General features: G+C 42.0%; 1 long non-coding RNA gene across 15 annotated transcripts in view; it reads left to right on the top strand.

Annotated features, from left to right (window-relative positions):
- The window catches only part of LOC120101725 (uncharacterized), a 103,565-nt gene that overhangs the window by 23,077 nt on the left and 59,510 nt on the right, over nucleotides 1-20,978 (top strand). For all 15 annotated transcript variants that reach the window (XR_010065426.1, XR_010065423.1, XR_005502545.2 and 12 more), the window contains exon 2: nucleotides 6,488-6,595. This is a non-coding gene — a long non-coding RNA (uncharacterized LOC120101725). The remainder of the gene's footprint in view (nucleotides 1-6,487; nucleotides 6,596-20,978) is intronic.

Below are 20,978 nucleotides of genomic sequence, written 5' to 3'. Positions count from 1 at the left end.
TCAGGTAGGCTGGACCTTGTCACATGGCAGCCCTGGAGGCTGGGAGTCAGGGGTGGGATTGGAAGGTTAGGAATGGTGAGATCCTAGCCTATTCAGAATTGATGGGAAGATGCATAAGTCCAGGAACAGCTCATGATAAGTAGGTGGCAGGACCTGGGCAGTGGGTGTGGGTAGGGATGGAGATTCTCTTGGAATCCTGAACAGAAATGCTGGGGCTTAGATATTTTTCTTCTGTTCTTCTGACTAGCATTTTAGGTGCTAGTTACTCATTTTCTGTAGTGTTATTGGGTTTTGCTGTCTCTTTGTCCTTTGTCCTCTTCTTCCATTGGGTACCCGGGAGTCACTACCTTATTGACTGCTATTTGATGGATCATTATCTACCTCATTCTATATAAGTCGCTCTCTGTGTAGCACATTAGACATACCCTTACTCCCGGAGTGTTGATAGAACAAGTCATTTCGTGGAGGTGGATGCGTCTGAGCATCCAATGAGTAAGACACTAGACTGTCCTTGGCAAAGCCAGTTGGCTTTCACCTCTGCTTTCTAGGGCTTCTCCAGGCCCTGGGTGATTTTAAATGCATGGGTATTTATCAGACATGTTCCCAAGAAGTATATAGAGATTCTGGTACAAATTCTGACAGCTTAGGTACATTTTTAGAAGGTTTCTGGGCACATTGAACATGTGCAATGTCCACACAATTCTAGGTGGCCATCCACTGGCCTAGGCCAAAATGACACGGTTTGTGACCACAAGTGCCAGTTCACACTTTTAGGTTCCATGAAGGTCTGTGGATTAATGTATCAGTGATATCTAGACTCTCTCTAATTACTTAGCAAGTGCTTTTAATTTTTCTTTGGCAACGCCATGTTGACACTTTCCCATTCTGTCTGCCAGCAACATTTCAGTGCACATGCTTTATAGCAAGGAAAGGAAAGACCATGTCACTGTTGAGATCACTTAGCAGCTTCTGGCACTACCTGTGCTGTTCACAGAGCCCCACTAATGTCCACAAGGAGGAGGAACTTCTAAACTTGCTTTCTTTCCAGTTATCACTTAATACTTACTTTTTTATAAAAATGCCATAGTATTTCATACCTGTCATTTCAGTTTCAGTGATGGAACATACTGTAAACTTTGCTTGTATTTTGTAAAAATTAATTATAGATTGTCATAGAACAACCACAGAAAATTTATATTAAAAAATATAATGCAGAGATGTCTCAGTGCTTAAATGTACTTATGTCTCTTGCAGAAGCCCTGGGTTTGAGTCCCAGCATTCACATCTGCCTAACATGTCTATTCAGGGAATCCAATTCCCTCTAGATTCCCAGGCACCTACATGCATGTGGTATATCCACATATAGACAGGCAACCACACATATATATATAGATAAGCACAATAAATAAATCTTAAGAGAAATGTTGATGGTTACTATGTTTTGATCTATTGTATCTTGAATCTTAAGTTTTCAGTTGATAAAAATAGATTAAATTTTCTTTAAGAAAGGTAGCCTAGTTGGTAGAGTGTCTAACAAGAATAAAACCTTGAATTTGTCGCCAGAATCACATAGACAATGAGATGATAAATGCTTGCAATCCTAGGACTGAGGAGGTAGGATCAGGAAGGCAAGAAGTTGAAGGAAATCGTCAGTTACATAGTGAGTTGAAAGTCTGCCATGCATGAATTTAACTCTGTCTTTATGAAACAAAAACAAAACTAAAACCACAAACAAATAAAAAAAGCAGCTTGCATAGTTCTGCCAGCATCATGACAGATAATTGAGAATCCAAAGTGGACAGGTTAGGTAGATTGTCTTTAATCAGTATCAGTGTGAACATGAGGAAAAGAGATGCATAATTGATGTAATGCATTCGGAAACTGAACATTTTCAACAGGAAGTCAAATGAGAATTGCAGCAGCCTTAGGGTCTAACTCTCAGATGATTGAAGACTCAGAGGGCAGAGGAGTCTACATGGATACCACCAACAAAGTCCAGATGGCGGGAAGTTTCAGGGCTTGTGGATTCTTCGACAAATCACAGAGAAAAAGAGCGAGGGACTGACATATGCACTAGCTCAATATATATATGGGGTATTGTTCAGGTCTTTTTTAGTCTTTTCTATTCTTTTGTCCTTTGCGTTTTTCTGATGTTTGAGAGAGAGTCTGGTTATATAGCCCAGGCTGGGCTAGAACTCTAAATCCTTCTGCTTCCTTGAAAAAGTATCCTGTATTGAGCCTACTTCTGCCTCACTGCTGTTCAGATGCCCCTCCTGACTTCCTTTGTTTCATTTCCTAAGATAACCTGCCAGTGGGTTCTGTTGGCACGTCATATCTTTGCCCACCCTCCAAGAGAGCTCTAAAAGTGTTGCATTAGAAAATAACGGACTTACGTGAGACGTTGTGCTGTTCTTGACTGTAAATTTTATTTTGTGCAGATCTTGCGTAGGGAGCCACAGTTTCTGTGTGTTATTGATTGCAACAAGCATGTCATATCCAAAGGGTGGCATTTTGTAATAGTCTTCTTTCTTTTGTGGCTCTCCCAATCTTTCTGTTCCCTGTTTTGTGATGTTTCCTTAGCCCTGGAGGTGGTGGTATTGATGCCTTGCTTAGGGTTGAGCACTCATTTGTCCTTTACTCTTAGCATTTTGACCAGCTGTAAATCTCTATAGCAACCTTTGCCTGCTACAAAAAGAGCCTTCTCTGACCAGACTGAGGATAGCACTGGTCAGTGGCATGAACTTAGAACTACATGTCCATTGCAAAGCATCTGTAGTAGATTTGTCTAGCATCTTTGACCTTGCCTCCAACCCCCTTCAAGCCACATGCTTCTGACCATGTGTACAGTACCAGACATATACCCCCGTCCTGTGAAAAAGGTTTCAAATCCAATTTTTGTTTGTTTGTTTTTAAAGTGTTTCTTGTCAGGAGGGTGTGAAGGTTTATGCCTTTAATTCTAACACTTAGAAGGTAGAGGCAGGCAGATCTCTAAGTATGAGGAACATCCAGGGCAACATAGAGAAACTTTGTTTTAAAACAACAACAACGACAACAACAAGAACAAGTGGTCCATTACCTTCTAGTAAATCCAAGATGTGTGCTTACAATAGGGTCTTAGTACTTAGTTCCAACTGGCAAACAAAAGGCAGCCCTTATATTCTATCTTCTGCAGCTTCTCCGTACTGCTTTTAGTATCCTTGTGAAGTTTATTTGAGCCCAACAAAAATTCTTTAACTATCAAATGCATGTAAAGGTTTTCTATTGCTGCACCACTCTTAGCCCTCCCATGAGGGATTCTGAACAGGTGGGAAAGGGAGCTCTGTGGAGCTTTGATCCTTGTCCAAGGCCTTGGCATTAGTGGGAAAGCCTCAGTTTCAACTTTAGCCAGTTCAACCCTCAAGGCCGTGCCGACCTTTTATGTCTCTGCACCCCTTCACCTGCTGCCCTTAGTCCAGTGAGCCAGGTAGCCTAGGTATCTTACTGAATAGTGTGACCGTCCCCTGGAGTAAAAGATGAGACAGGAAAACTGTGGGAGACTCCTCTTTTTTTTTTTATCAAACTCTCATAATGAGTAATGAATTTCAGCAAAGATAAGTTGCTTCATTTTATTATTTTTAACTTAACCAATGTGACACTGCTGATGGTTTAATCCAATAACTTAAAAAAAAACCTATCAAAAGACATTCACAAGTTCTCTACCGCCCTCCCTCTCTTCCTCCCTCCCCTTCTCTTTCTGTGTATGTTATATTGGTATATTTGTGTGTGTGCCTGTGCAAATAGAGCCCAGAGATGAATACCAGATTATCTTTCCAAATTTCTTTCCAACTTCATTTTTAAGTCAGGGTCTCACTGAACTGGGCTTACCAGTCTGACCAGCAAGCTCCAAGTCTAAGTCTTCCTAACACTGGGATTACAAGTATGAACCACTGCAGTTGTGCATATGTCTGTATACTGGGGTCCAGAAGGCAGAGCCTGATGCTTGCATGGCCTGCGTCCTACAGAATGAGTTCTCTCCGAAGCCCCTGAAAGCTCTTGTTAAAGCTTTTCTTATCCTCTTGATTTCCCAGTCAGTTGTTTCAGAGAAGGAGCTAGGAGAACCAATGCTGGGAAGTCAACGGTGGTTTTGAAGCATGAGTAAGCGTTTTTCTAGATAAAGGAGAGGAGAGGAAGGACATTCCAGGCAAAGAAAACCAGTGCGTCAGCTCCTAGTTTGGAATCTCTGTGGCCCCTTCTCCTCTGGCCTTATCTGTCATGCTTCCTGACCTATCTGTATAGTCAAAACCACTGCCTGGTACCAAGAAGTCACTGAACAAATACCCGTGATTGTTGAGTAACATTACAAGCACTATGACTGGCTAGGGGAAGGGTCATGTCATTGTTTTGGGTTTCAAACTGTCAGCCAGTTATGATACCATTTTTGCATTCAACCCCAGATTCTTTTTTTCTTAAGAATTATTGATTTTATGTATATAAGTATGTATATAAGTACACAGTAGCTGTCTTCAGACACACCAGAACCATTATAGATGGTTGCGAATCAACATGTGGAATTGAACTCAGGATTTTTGGAAGAGCAGTCAGTGCTTTTAACTGCTGAGCCATCTCTTCAGCCCCTCCCCCAAATTCTTATCACTGAAAATAGAACAAAACATTGAAAGTAATGTTCCCACTTGGTATCTGTGATTTCTCCATCTAGCCTACCCAATGATGTCACCTTGATATTCTTGAAGAGCAGTTAAAATACTTTTTTTCTTATACTCAAGAAGCATTAGTGACTTCGCTGTACCTCTTGTGCTCAGTATAAATACTGCCTCCTGACTTTTAAGACTTATCTCAGTATGAGCACTCAACTTCTTCGGGTTCCTGACTCACTTCTTATCACTTTACTCTCTACAGAATAGTAAAAACCAAAGCATCTCCTACATACAGAACATACTGTTTCTTCACTTTCAGATGTTTTCTTCATGTGGTTCCTTCCCTCTTTATAGAAGAGGTATGTCTCCCACATGTATCTGCCACTATGTTTCCATACCCAAGCCCAATGCTGGCACCACAATGTTTAGGAGTTTTCTCTTACCCAAGGCCAAACCAAGGTACTACACCCTCATCCTCCAGGGGTCTTCTCTGATCAAACCTACCTAACATTTTGTAGCTTGCTTATGGTATTGACTCTGTCATCTTACAATTTGATTCTCTACACTCATGGTTCTATCACAGAGCCTTAGATATAGTAGGTACTGTACAACGTTTGTTGAAATACCAAGGACTAGTTATGTGCCAAGACCTTGGTTACATGTAGGAGCTACTGCAAAAAAAATTCTGAAGATGATAAAATAGAAATATGAAGACTAATTTTTGTAAATTCAAAGGATCATGGAATATAGATTATTATATGCTGATGATGGCAACTGATGTTGATGATCATGGTAATAATAGTGAAGATAATGGTAATGATGATTATGATGATGATGATACTGATTATGATGATAATGATGATGTTGAGAGGGGATGATATGATAATGGCAATTATGATGGTGACAAATGTGGAGGGTGTCTATATTTCTGAGTCTTCTTTCCTCCTTTATCATTTTGTTCTGTCCCCTAGGACACTGATCCTAATGGCTTTATTAGCCAGGCCCCCCACTACTTTTTCTCTTTCTGTTGGGTTAAGCCAATCAGAGTATAAGATGGGAAAGGAGGTTTGGGTATTGTTATAGTTTTACACACTTGGTGAAATCTTGGCTTTTTGCTATTAGTTCAAATGAGAATTGATTATATCCCAAGGCTGCTAATTTCATGAATGAATTCATCCCCTGATAAGCTCATAGCTAAATGAGCTTTTAAAGCCCGAGACCTGGTTAGAGCAAGTAGATCATTGGGGTCCCCTAGCCCCTTGTTGTTTCCTTTCATCCCTCACCACATGTTCCTCCTCAATATCCATGGACCCACAGTCAACAGATCCAAGGGACTGTAGACAGAAACTTTTAAGACCATGAACTAAAACAGAACCTTCTTCCCTAAGCTGTTTATTTTAAGTGTCTTGTCTCAGCAGTGCCTAACTGGCTGATACCGACATGTGTTTTCCAAGCCTCTGTTCCATCTTGGAAGGTCACAACTCCTTTCAGACACTTATCTTTCCTCCCACAATTAGAGATGCTGTCACTATGGTAGCAATTTAATAATTAGTTCATCTGGTTTGCGATGGCAATGCCTCCCTGTTATTGCTAGTCTCAGAGACCATTTGTGCTCTTTGTTGAAACCTTGATAGAGGCAATGACTGATGGCAATGGCAATGAAGACAGTGAGGGTGGTAAGGTCTTCTCAGCTGAGAGTCTGAGAATTCCATTAAGCACCTCATTCAGGAAGACTACAAGATTACAATAGACACAGGAATCCCAGTGTATCATTTAGCTATTCATGTGTAACAAATGATCCTAAATTCCATGGATTGAAACAATAATGACTTCTTATTTCTTCCCCTTTGCAGGTTAGGAATTGCACAGCAAGATGGCTTTCCCAACTCCACCATGGCTAGAGCCTCCTCTGCAGGGGCTGAAGCCCATTGACCTTGGCTTCATTTGGATACATTTCAAGGGTGAGCACTGACAGAGAGGACAAGCCAGACTTAAGTCATACTGCCTTATAGCTCAGCCTTCAAAGGCATAGGGGTCCCCTCCACTATATTACTGACCCCTCATTACAGAAGGAAGGGTATAAGCTCCACCTCTTCCTTATGTCCTGTTGGGGGTGGAGCACAGAGCTCTGATTCCATGCATAACAGACACTCTACCACTGAGATACATCCTAAGGCAATTGACAAGAACTGTTGGTGTCTCGTTGTGTGATGTGAACTTAGGCCATTGTAGGATCTATGCAAGTATCTTTCTGTATCACTTCTTTCTTGCCCAGCAGTGCTTACTGTGTAGAGCACACAATGATGACAATGACCCAAATCCCAAGGGACCTGAGTCTCTTAGTCACCACTTGGGGGATACCCGCCCAATCTTTATTGACCTCCATGATGTACTACTTAATTAGTGTTTTGGTCCTATCATATTTGATGGTGGCTGAACACGTAGGAACTTACCTGTAGCTGTATACCTTAAGCTACAGGATCCTTCTCCTTGGTTTGGCAGCACATCTGCAATGACAGCTAACTACTTGGATTAATTTCTCTTTCTTAAAAGCTATATACTAGCCCCAAGTATTAGGGTGCAGTGAGATAAGTGTGAGAAAGTGAAAAATTCAGGGGTCATCGGGGTCACCAACTGCCAGGACCCTGGTGATATGCATAAAGGACTTGCCCAGGCCAACAGTGAAAGTATGCTTGTCAACATGAAGGTAGGCCATAGATATTTAGCTCTGGCTTGAAGGGTCTCAGGGGGGCGAAGATTTCTATGCTGGAAATGATAGGCAGGCTTGTGTCGATGGGGGCCTTGCTCCATGAAGGAAGCTATCTGAAAGGGAGCTTGGTTCCATGTCCATCCCAATGTAAAGCGAGGGAAAAACATCTGTTGAGTGATATTTAGAACTGACATTTTCATAAGGAGTCAGTCTGTAGAGAGTTTTCACAGGGCTTGGAAAACCACATTTTCCTTTCTTTTCTTCTGCACAATCTGCAATTAAGCAGAATTCTAACAGTTTGTGTGTGTGTGTGTGTGTGTGTGTGTGTGTGTGTGTGTGTGTGTGTGTCTGTGTTAAAGCCATATGATATACATTGTGGCTTGATTACAGGATTCATTGCACTTAAAAAAGGTTTTCTATTTTTTGCAGGGCAGGGGTTTAGATCACCTCAATACAATAAAATTTTCAAAACAATAGTTCAATCAAATGTTTTTGATAAATAACATTTCCCTCTAGAGGCATTTGAGAGTATGCTGTGTACATCTGGCTCCTAAAATACTTCAATTGTTTTTGTCTGTTTGTTTTTGTTGTTGTTATTGTTGTTGTTGTTTTTCATGGGGCTATTTCTACCTAACTATGATGCCATTGTCAATCACAATCAATTCATTTCTAACAATATGCTGTTCTAACCTTACATCAGCATTCCTACTAGATGACCAATTTGACTCAGTAGTGGTCTGCTGCCCTGAATCTGTGGCCTCCTTCAATCTGGAACCTGTACACCTCAGACCTCCATTTGTATACTATGACATACATATTTTTGAAAACTAGAGTCATTTACTTTTATTTTTTCATTTTTTTGTATATTTGTTTCAGGGGATCAAACCCAAGTATTTATGTATGCTCAACAAGCACACTGCTGGGGAGCTCTGTCCTCACCCAAGATAGCATGGTATGTTCAGACATGTTCCTATTCTAGTAGCACCATAAAAAGAAATCTCTATAAAATGAACTGGGCAGATATCTCAGTCATTAGGAGCACTTATTGTTGTTGTTATAGAGGACCTGGGTTCAATTCTCAGTACCCACATGGCACTCTAGAGTCTGTAACTCCATTCCAAAGGATCCAGCACTCTCTTCTGACCTTTGAATGCAATAGGTTACACACACACACACACACACACACACACACACACACACACACACACACTCAAGCAAGGCATTCCTACCCATAAAATAAAAACAAGTAAATCTTAAAAACAAAACAAACCTGAAAATCTCTATAAACAGAAGATAGCTAGCTAATTAGAAGAAAATTTTAAATTTCTGTTTACCAGTTTATCTCTTTGTTTTGTTTCTCCATGCTATTGGTTCCATACAGGAATCCACTCTTCATTGATGTCTACATCTGCTGAAATCTATCCCTTTTCTTGAAGCATTTCATGAGTGTAGCAATGCATATGTCATCTAACCAACACCATGATTCAGGCTTAGAAGCTTTGGCCCTAAGAAGACTATCTTCTTGTGTCCCTTTGGTAGGCAAGTGTCTCCCACTTGAAGTCTCTTTCAGTCACTGAGTCGTTTTCTATCCTGACAGTATTGTCTTTTCTGAAATGTCAGGTAAATGAATCATATTAAAGTAGGCTATGAGCCTGGCTGGTTTGCTTAGTGAATACGTTTGAAGGTAATTTACCTTGTTGCATGGATTAACAATAGTCAGTTCCTTTGTGTGGCTGTGTAGTATTCTAATGCAGAAATGTGCTACGGACTGTCCATGCGTTCATCACTTCAAGGACATTTATGTTGTCTTTATGTTTGGGTAATCTTGAATACTGCCATCATAGAGGAACAGATTTAGTGTGTGTGTGTGTGTGTGTGTGTGTGTGTGTGTGTGTGTGTGTGTGTGTGAAAAGGAGTAAGAGCATTGGGTCACATGTAGGCAGATTTGTGCTTAACCTTAGCAATATAGGAGACTGCTAAACTGTTTTGGGAGTTACTCTCCCTGGCAAGGAGTGCTTATAAGTTCCACATATTGGTATTTGTAGTATTCAGGCAGCATTCAACTGTTCTATTATAACCACGTTAGTTTTGCTTGGCTGTTCTGTATTTCCATAATGACAAATGGTGTTGAACACCTTTGCTCTGCTTATGTATACAAATACAATTAAGTAAAGACTCTTTTTTGATCTTTACTGAGTTGTTTTCCTGTTACCGAATTCATGGTTATTTCAGACAGCATTGGCTAAGGCAGTCTAGGCTGTCCTTGAATTCATAATCCTGCTGTTTGCCCCCACAAGTACCAGGATTACAGGCTTGTACCACCACAAAAAGGGAGAGTTTAATATTCTTATTTTTTAAAAAAGCCTGGGTAAATTCTCTGATGCCTTACAAATTTTTCTTTACCCCCTACTAGAACTGTAACTTCACACTGACTTAATACAGTCCTTTTAAAATTTAAGTGTTTTATTTGAAATCTGACTTTTCAATGTTTTCTTTCATGTTCTGTGTTTCGGATGACATGTTAAGGAGTATATGGCCCGAGGGTGTGGTGACATATGCCTGGAACTCTCAGGAGACTAGGGCAGAAATCTTGTAACCCTCAAGCTGAGCCTGGGCAACACCCAGACTCTGTCTCAAAAGCAAACCTGACCTCCAAAATTAGAGCTATTTTCTAATATGAGGTCGGAGAGATTTTCTTCTAGTCTTTTTTTTTCTATTTCATATGTTTGTCCATATAGACTTTGAGTTTGTTTTTATCTATGGTGTGACATAAAGACTTAGTTCATGTGCATGTATATGTGTTGGCTTTCTAGGACATATAATATTACTGTAATTTATAGTATCATTTTACAAATGAGTATTTGTCTTAAAAACACACACACACACACACACACACACACACAAAAGAAATAGAAGATTTGGTGAGTCCTACATCACTTTTTGTTTTTGCAAAGTGGAGTAACCCAGAGCTTGACACATACAAACGCTGCACCACTGAGCCATGCTCCCCGACTTGGTTCGTTGTTGTTGTTGATGATGATGATGATGATGTTAAATACAACTATGTAGTTTGGGCTGGCAAGAAACATATTCCATGGCTCAGTTTGGGATTTCAGATATGACCTAATATTCCCAAGCCTGGCTCAGGTGTTATGAGAATGGCATGGGAGTTAAGGGGAATTTCATGCTCACTCAGAACTAACAATCCTGTCTAAGCTGTTAAATAGGTCAGAGTTGTAAGATTCAGATCAAAGGAGGACTGGCCCTGCTGTACTAGTCAGGCCGTGGTTGGATTACGGTTAAAATTCCTATGTAGTATTTTACAAAATGTTAATGGATAAAATGTAGGATTAGAGTAGTCTTGCTGGGCAAGGCCTTGTTGTATAGGAGAGGAAGTAGGGAGGTGAGGACTTGTGTATCAGTTCATTTTTTGTTTTGTTTTGTTTTGTTTATGAGACAGGAGGCTATGTCATCCAGGCTGGCATTGAACTCACAACAATCTTCTTCCTTCAGCATTTTTAGTGCTGGGGTATACTACCAGAGCTGACTACTATCATTTCCAAAGAGCAATAAAGAAAGGACAGTCAGGAATGAGAGCCTTGTACAGAAAACTCCAGTTCTAATCATCAGTTTACTAGTTTAAAATTCCAATCCTGAGTCACTCTAGCTGTGGAACAGATGAATTGCTAGCATCTTGTTTTTATTTTTACTCTTTTAACTTAAAAAGGTAGATATGTGGACCACCCCCCCCATCTCCTAAGGTTGTATTGTGAAGGACTGACTGCCCATAGTGGTGCATACCAATTATCCTATACTTTGGAGGCAGAATTTCACTTTAGAGGGCTCTGCCTGGGGACATCAGTGTGACAGTTGTCAACAGGTTGGTAAACAGAAATTTCATTGGAATGGAGACCAATCAGAGACAACGAGGACAAAGCAGCTGGATGTATATGCCTTCCCCATGATATAGATGCCTTCTACATGTGACTGATTGAAGACACCCAGGCTGATCACTTGAACTAAGGCATAGAAGTCCAGCCACAAACACCCCAGATTCCCTCTTAAACAAAACCAGAAGCTGGAGGTGGTAGTTGGTAGGCACCACCAAATTTCTGGCTATCTTTCCTGTGACCAGTCACCATCCACTCAGGTTGTGTTTTTCCACTGTGTATCCATGATTGGAGGCATCAGAGTACCATAACTACCCCCAAAGAAGCTTCTTCTAGAAAAGCTGGAATGTAGATCAATTTAGCAAGCTGAATAGAAACAGAACACAGGGCTTTGCTGTGTACATAGGAGCTTTCTTATCTATGTGTGCATGTGCTGTATATAGAATGAGGCAGGTACTGAGGTTGCCTATGTTTATGATACTGGGCTTTTTACTTTCTGGCAAAAAAAAAAAAAACATATAAAGTTAGTATGCATCCTTGCCAGGCATGGTGGCTCAAGCTTGTAATCCCCAGCACTTAAGAGGCTAAAGCAGGAAGATTACTCTAAGTTCAAGGCTAGTTTGGGATCAAGAGAAATTTCCATTCTTAAAAACCCACAACAACATCAAAAACAAATGAAAATAAAGCAAAAATGATGTACCCTATATATAATGATCTTTTAACTCAAAAAAAAAAAAAAAAAGAATAGAGCTTCCAGGGACTAAGCCACTACCCAAAGACTATACATGGACTGACCCTGGGCTCCAACCTCATAGGTAGCAATGAATAGCCTAGTAAGAGCACCAGTGGAAGGGGAAGCCCTTGATCCTGCCAAGACTGAACCCTCAATGAATGTGATGGTTGGGGGGGAAGGCGGTAAGGGGGAGGATGGGGAGGGGAAGCCCATATAGAAAGGGAGGGGGAGGGGCTAGGGGGATGTTGGCCCTGAAACCGGGAAAGGGAAATAACAATCGAAATGTAAATAAGAAATACTCAAGTTAATAAAGATAAAAAAAAATAATGTATCAACATCAGGACCAAAAGTCAAGTACAGCTTTCTAGAGGGCTGACCCTTGAACTAAGACCTGAAGGAATGAGCCAGCCAACATGGGGTTTCTGGGGAAGACTAGAAGGTGGGTCATACTGGACTATGTGCCATTTCCGTAGAGCATGGAGATGAAGAGCCAGACTTCTAGAGCCCACAGGCTTCTAGGAACTTGGCTCTTAGACCCATTGCACCTCAGCTGCCTCCCCATGACTATTATTGATTTCTGGCAGCCTCAATGGTGAAGGGACAATGTCATAGCACCCGGTAAGTGCAATGCTAGTATGCAAAGAGCTCAGGTAATCCAGTTAGTCTGGAGCAGAGGGTGAAACAGTGAGGTGGCTGTAAGACTTCAGAGGGGCACATGACAAATAGGCTGGAATGAGACAGAAGGAATGTGGAGGTTATCTCTGAGGCAATGATTAACCAGAAAGGGTCTTCAGGAAGGAGCTTGGGGTTTTAGAAGGAGCACTTGAGCACCAGACAGGCCAATAAATTGCAGGAGGTACAACTGGAGGCAGGCAGAGCAGTTAAGAAATGTGCAAGAATCAGGTAAGAAAATAAGGCCAAGGAATGGGGGAGGGAGACAAAGACAGCAGGAGGGGTGAGGAGAAAAGGGAGTGAGGAAAGTCCAAATGTAGCAGAGTTCAGTTAGCTATGAGAGGCAGGTTGGGTGGAGGGAATGACCCAGGTTTTAGACTTGGTTAAAAAGAGGAGCCAAGTGGCAGGGGTTTCCAGGGAAAGAAAAGAGAGTACACGCATTCATCTGTAGGAAGTGGCAGGTTTTCCAAGTTAAGAGGCTCCAAAGCTGACAACAGATTGGCTTGGAGGCCAGAGGAAGAGGGGCCAACCTGAGATGCCAACATGGTGGTTGTCAATAGGTTGGGAGGCTGAAGTTCCATTAGAATGGAGGCCTCTCAAAGGCAACAGGACAGAGCATCTGTTTATGAGCCTTCTCTGAGTGAATAAACTGGGGTACACACACACACACACACACATACACACATACACACACACCATGCACACACGCTATACACACTCATCCACATACAGTGTGCCTAACACAATGAAAACTCAATGGCCTTTACCATCAGTACTGTAGCCAGAACAAAAGCAAAAAGCTGAGGAGGGGTCCTAGGTGACAGAGGAAGGGTAAAATATCTCCTTATCAGATGTGGTGCTTGCTGATACCTCATCTCGCAGCAGATAAGAATGAAATCAGATATTGGATTGTCTTTGGCTTAAACTCTAAATCCAATAGGTGGAAGAAGAAAGAAGCAGATGAGGACTTAAAATGAGAAAGACCAATGCAGCAATCACAGGTGCCTGATAACCGACTGAGCCACAACCTTGCAAGGAGTTTCCTCTCTGGAGTGTTGGAGTGCAGTCTGGGTGAACACAGCTCCTCCAAGAGGCTCCATTGCTCTGTGGCAAGAAAATGTCTGTGTGTCACTGTATTGGCACCATCAATAGAGTAAAAGTTTTTTGACTCTTCATTCACTTTTTAAAATCCGTTGGTTCAAGGCCATGTGTGGGACAGAGTGGGCATGCTGACCAGCTGCCTCAAGGGAGAAGATTCTCCTGCCAAGGGAGGCCAGCCAGATATTGTCTCAGACTCTCTACTAAGCCTCCAGGAGTCTGAATTTTGGATAGTGGCCATAAACCTTCTAGTGAGAATCAGTGCTGAGTCCTTGAAGCTGGAGAGTGGAGCTAGGCCGCCAGCAGCCAGATCTAGACTACAGGGAAGAAGGATTTGGAACCAAGGTCAGGAGTCTAGCTCAGGAGTGAAAGAACCAAAGGCTGGATCTGGCACACAAAGGGTCTATAGGAAGCCTCTACTTTTCAAACCAAGTCCCTGTAAACAAACAAAGGCACAGTGCAGCCTCGTGGGTGACACTGGTCAATAGTCTGAACTTCCAGAGGCTGGGCTACATTAGCCACTACTCCAGTGATTTCAAGTGAGTCCAAGTGTTGGTGACCTTGGGAACCTGGGAAGTAAGTGAGGGTGAAGATTGGAGAAACCTGAATCCTTATTTAATGAGTCAGGATTAAAGCACCTTTAAGAATCATGGCAGAAATGCTTTGGAAAGAAGGGTCATGAACAAAGCTTAAGGTTTGATTTCACTATAACCGAGCATTCCACACAATCAACAAGTATTATGATTCTGACTGTGCAAACAGAATGAAACGAAGCCTCAAGAGACTGACCGTCTAGGGCCACCCACCTGGGAAGCAGGGAATTTTAAAGTTCTATTTTGACTTCTAGGAGGTTCTGAGATCACATAACTTCTTCAAAAGGATCCTCTGATCCTTGGAGATGGCAACTCAAAGGCTGGGGAAGCCATGGAGAGAAACAAGAATTTGAGTGTGGGACAGTGTCTTTGATTGGAGACGCATACCAGGAAATCCTGGTATTTCCCTGGGTATCACCAGGATCATTCCACCAGTCATAGCAATGGTTAGAGGGTGTGTGCCATTGATCATGGGGGGCTGTTTCAACGTTAGGTGGCAATCCATAGCACCTGAAAGTGTGTGTAGTCACTGGGTATTTCTTTGCACGGAGCACTATAGAGAACTACCAGGGTGGGAAACACTGCAGCAGGCTCCTCACCAGGGCAGGATTCCAAGTTCTCAGATGGCTGGTGCCCCTCTGCTTGGATATTTAAGTTTAGAGTCCCATCTGAAGAATCGCCTCCACTTACATTGCTTGCTACCCCACATTTTTGCTTTGTTACCCCCATCTCCACCTTTGTTCTTGGTGGAGCTAATTAGGCTCAGTAGTTAATTAGTAAGACCCAAAATTCAGGAGAACAATGGCTGAGCTTCCTCTCCCCAGCTCCTCCCCTTGTAGGGCTTGAACAACCAGGTAAGAGGTTTCTGCATTCCTAGACTTTCTTTTATCTCTTCATTCTTATCAGGCAGGATTCTTTTTCCTGAGATAAACTCCCCTGTTGGCTGAGGTCAACATCTTTGTCCCACATTGGACCAGACAGCACTATGACATCCTTAGCAAGTCAATAGCTCATTCCTGCAACTCTCTATCTGTAAGGAAGCTTGAACAAGTTTGTCTTTGGTTAACAGTCTCTGTGTAAGGGAAGCCAGTTGTTCAGAGAGCCTGCCTGTGTCCTGTGGTAGTGTCTCAAAAGCTTTCAGGCTGGAGCCCATCATGTCCATGCTCAGAAGCCTCCCCCAACCCCAGGACTGTTGAAAGGGTTTAGTCTCTGGGCTTTGCACTGCATTACAACTCTGTAAAAATGCCACTGTGATCTCTGCAGATAAGCACACAGCTCTGACTTCAGCCTAGCCTCAGATAGTCACCTGATTATTTTGTTGGTGAATTAGTCACCTTAAGAGCTGTTCTAATTTCTGCAATTCATTTTTACTATCATCATCATTTACTTTGGGATGCAGTGAGAACAAAAATATTTATGGGCACTCCAGTGGACAACTGGTACCTTCCTTTTACAGAAATTTTTTTTTTTTTGGTTCTATTTTTCGGAGCTGGGGACCGAACCCAGGGCCTTGCGCTTCCTAGGCAAGCGCTCTACCACTGAGCTAAATCCCCAACCCCCAGAAATTTGAGTAGAAATCTAACTCACCCTCAGCCAACTTACAGCTACAAACATACAGGGTGGCTTCCAGGAGCTCTAGACAAAACCACACAGTAGCGACCCACTGCTGCTTCTTACTCTCCATCACATTGTGTACCACTCTTCCAGCCCCATCCCCCCTGTCAGAAATGAACACATTTCTGGTGTTCACCTGGAGTGTTCTCTCTACTTCACACAGAGTAGCCAATCACAATATACTTTCAGCTTCAAAGAGGGGTGGATCCAAGAAATCACACTCACTAGGTTGGGTGATCACTCACTGCTTACAGGACACATGGTGGCTTTGTGCCTCAGTTTTCCCCATCTGCAAGTAAAGATAATAGTGCCATTCTACTAATTCTGTGTACAGCCCTCTCCTTCCCATTTCCTTGGCTCACTCCTGTAGAGACCCCCTCACCCCAGCTCACTTGCCTTTTAACACTCCTTCACCCAGGCCATTTTCTCACTCTTCCCACCCTGGAAGATCTGACCCTGTAGTCTCTGCTGATTCCTTTATAATCTTCAGAGTTAAGGCCATATTCTTCAACACTGAATGTGAGCAAATTCTTTCCTGGACTCATCTTCATTTCTTCCAGTTTTACCTCCAGACCACTATTTCTCCTCCCAGGAGCTCCATGAGATTATACTCTGTCTAAAATCTCCCTTCCCTTTTATGGACACATACATACATATATAAGCATGAACATAGATGTATATACATCTACATAGGCACACACACACATACACACACACATGTATAAAATTCATTGCATTGTACATTCTAGGCAAACACTATCACAAAACTATAGTCCTAGTTCTTCCTTATATTTTATCTGTCTGCATATTTAATTAATTTCTAAAAGTTCTATTTTACACAATATCAAATAATAATAAAGACTCCAGCCTTGTTATTTATACAATTTGGGGGAACTTTCTATTATGCTGCAAAACCTGTTTTCTAATCAGTTGTCCATCAGGTCACAGCGATGGCTATATGATTGATGTAGGAACTTTGTATTTGCTGAAGTTTAGGTGATACAAACAGAAGAGAAGCAAATTATTGTGTCTTATTTATTCTTGCTAAATATATGTCCCAAAGAAGATCAAATTGTCAGCATGTTTGCTTTGGACCATTGAAGACAGATTAAGTGGGATGGCCAGATGTCTCAGTGGAAAAAGGCTCTTGCTGCCAAGCATGGCAGTCTGAGTTCCATCCCTGGGATCCTCTTGGTGGAAGGAAGGAGTTCCTACAAGTTGTTCTCTGATCTCCACATGTGTGCTGTGACATCTGCAAGTACCCCCAATAAATAAATAAGTTAATAAATATTATTAAGCCAGGCCTGTTGTCATATACTTATAATGTTAGCACTTGGGAGTCTGAGTCAAGAAAAAATTTAAGGCCAGCTTATGCTGTACAGAAAGACCCTGACTCAATAACAAAACAGAGCAAAACAAAATAACAAAATAAACTTTGTATAGATGTTTTTATTATATTAACATTGGACAAAAATATTTTTATTTAATGTCACTTTAAGTTATGAAATAGGTAAGTGAAGTCTTTATTCTCTAAATCATTAATCTGGTAATATTGAAAAGTCTGCACAAGATTGGCAGACTCTCCCATGCAGAAGGTCTCTGACTTGATAAGGGGCTTGTGGCCAGGGATGGGTACGGTCCCAGGGAGAATTTCTGGGTGGTTCAGTTGCTTTCCTGGGCCCACTTTCTTATAGCATGTATGTGATAAGCTTGACTGGGAAGCCCAGGGCCTTGGATTTTAACCTTGGCACTGAAAAGAGAAGAGAGGAGGGCAGGGAGAGGGAGAAGGATAGAAAGGAAGCACTACAACATACACCTATACATACATACATACATACATACATACATCAATCATATGTGTATATGTATGTATATTATATGAGTATCTGTCATTAGGTGAGTTAACTCAGGAACGCATGTAGTGAGTTCGTACCCACCATTGACCGTTATCATTGTTGCATATGTATATGGTTTGTGCTTCTGTGAATTCCTTGAGAAGCAAGAGGCATCCTGTCCTGTTTCTAATTCTGTATACACATAAACATTCAAACAAAACAAAACAAACAAACAAACAACAAACCTATTGCTGAACCTTTTTTTGGAAAGACTCTCAAGTTTTTTTCCAAATTCAAAGACAGGGCTAAGATTTCTCCTCCAGTGCAAAGCTAATCCAGGAACAGGTAGGGGAAGAATCTCAGGTGTGTAGTCTGGGCAGCCCAGAACACAATAGCTTGCTGCCCTTCTGCTGGGGCTCCAAAGTTGAAAGCAGATTCTGCTGGGAAAACAGGAAATGTAGCTGTGGTCATCTGAGAGGTGACCCTGACTCTCTCTACCCTAGGAACAAAGGGCAGTTATAGCTCTTTTGCAAGAACTAGAGTGAAAAGGAAGGGCTGATTCATCAAAGGCTGGGACGTATTGGCTTAGTTTCGGCTCTAGATGTCCACCTGTGCTCAGTTTCCTAACCTGTAACATGGTAACCTTCAGCTGGTGGTCTCTGGTTCTTTCTGATGTATTTCTGGGGAGTCATTTTGATTTAGATAAAATTTTGAACCATCTCATCCTTCCCCTCCCACCCTCCCCTCCATCAAGTCTCTCACCTAGACTTCACACCTTGTGACCCCAACTTCAAAGCCAGGTGATGTGGGATCCGTGCAGAAGTGCCAGAGACAACAATGAGGGCTTGGACTGAGGCTGTGTGGGGGCTGCCCAGTTGGCATTCCTTAACCTGGTAACTATTGTGTTCAAAGCCACTGGCATAGCCAGTGAAACAATAGGTTTGGTAGTTTTTGCCAGCAAAGACGAACAGGCCCTGAGCATAAAGGTCTCTAAGAACACTCAATAAAAAGAGCATAAAAATATAACAATCTTTTTTCCTTGGTTTAAAATGGAGAAATAAATGTAGTACAACCAAACAAAAAGAAAAACTTACACAAAAAGAAGTCAAGCTCCTGCTGAAACCCTATCTGTCCCCTGTCCAGACAATTAGTTCTTTGGGGTGCTAGAAGTCTTATCTTCCTTTGTACTCATGACCCCAGAGCCAACTTTGTGCCTGTTGTTTGCTTTGCTTAGCACCTCGGGCTCTGGTATCTTCTCTCCCGAGTTCTATCAACTGTCAAGCATCTCAGCAATGTCAGGTGCCATAAGAAATCGGAGCATTAGGCTGGAGAACGCTGTGCTGTTATAAACAGTGCGAAGATGAACATTCCTGGGGGGAAACCCATTCCATTGCATCAGAACTTTTGACTCTTTTTTCTTGTTGTTTTTGAGACAGGGTCCTCAGATGTATCAAACATACTATGTATCTGGGTTGCCCTTGAATTTCTGATGCTCCTATCTCCACTTTTCAAGTATTGAGATCACAGGTATTAGCTGCAATTGGTTGATTAATTTGGTGCTGGGCATCCAACCGAAAGGGCTTCCTGCATGCTAGACAAACCTTCTACCAACGGAGCCATACTCCCAGCCCTTGACTTTTTAATTGTTTTTGCATTTTGATAATTATACACTTATATAAAATAAAGACTTTAGATCCCATGGGGATACTGCAACTTTCACTTACAATGATATTTTCCTGTATTATCCTATTATAAAGACCTCTCTATGTAAAGCACAGTTGGGAAGAATGTGTAATGTACACCCATGTATTCATGTAAGGTGACTTTGGTGCATTAACTCCTGTCTCCGAAATGCTGAGTAGAAATTAATTCATAAAGAAATGCTTGTCAGATTTCACCTGGTACTCCAGGGACTTAACAATCATAGCAGTTCATTTTTGTATAATAATAATTATGGCTATACTTTATAGGACTTAGTATTTTTTTTAAAAAAGTGTCTTTAAGTCTGCTTTCTTGTTCAGTTATCCTCAGGATATAGGGAACTCAGATATTACTTGTGTGCTTGTAGATGATGAAGCACACGGTCAGAGAAGATGGGGGCCTGGTTAGGTCACACGAAAAGAAAGGGGATGCTGTTGGCAGTAACGTGCTGGCTTTCAGCTGAGCCATGCTTCTGAAGAAATGTGTCCCCTCTCCCTTTCCGTAGGAGAGTGGTTTGAGTTCCACTATCCACTGGGTGGTGGAACAAGCCCCACTATCCTGTGAGCCAGTTTGAGTCCGCATCCCCACAGTTCTCTTGACTACAGAGTTTTATGGCCCTTCCAGCTCCTGACTGTATCTATGATTCCGCACTTTTCCCAGTCTGCGAGAGCAGGAGCATGCGTCATGGTAGCTGGGAAACCATGCCTGCTGATGGAGGATGTGGAACCAGCTTCAGTGCTGCTTCAGTACATGCTCAGCGCAAACAAGGTCAAGCATTCGATTCCTAGCATGCAGGAGTGTGTGTGTGTGTGTGTGTGTGTGTGTGTGTGTGTGTGTGTGTGTGTGTGTGTGTATACATGTGTGCACACCAGGCAAGCTACAAAAGGGAGTTCAAAGGAGTGGGACAAAACTGAACCATGACTAGGCTCTCAAAATTCCAGCACAAGTTCTGTGCTTTCCTGGAGAGAACAAACCAGGCAAGTCTGAAGGTTCTGGAAGGCTGGGTCTCACTCTGAAAAGGAGTTCCAGTACAACTTATTATGGATGCCAACTTTCTCTCAAAGGCTTACATGTGAAAGCCTGGTTCCAGAAGCCATTAGCAGGTGGTGAGGCCCAGAAGAGGAGGAAGCTAGTGAAAAGAAGTCACATCCTTGGGTTGTATTCTTGAATCCATATTCATTCTGCCTCTTCTTGTTTCTCTCTTTGACTCCTGTCCATCGTCAAGTGAACAGGCTTCTCCAACACTGCTATGAGGGGCTGTGCTGCCATACAGTAGAAGTAGCAGGACCAAATGACCATTGACTGATACCTCTGAACTCCACAAGTCAATATAAAGTAACCCCCAAGACTTTTTTTTTATTTTATGTGCATTAATGTTTTACATGTATGTTTATCTGTGCGAGGAGATTGGATCTACTGGAACTGAAGTTACAGACAGTTTTACGATGCCAGATGGATGCTGGGAATTGAACCCAAGTCCTCTCTAAAAGAACAGCCA

This window comes from Rattus norvegicus, chromosome 3 (genome assembly GCF_036323735.1).
Source record: "Rattus norvegicus strain BN/NHsdMcwi chromosome 3, GRCr8, whole genome shotgun sequence".
NCBI lineage: Eukaryota > Metazoa > Chordata > Mammalia > Rodentia > Muridae > Rattus > Rattus norvegicus.
Note: the sequence above shows the minus strand (reverse complement) of the source record. Positions and strands in the feature narration are given on the sequence as shown.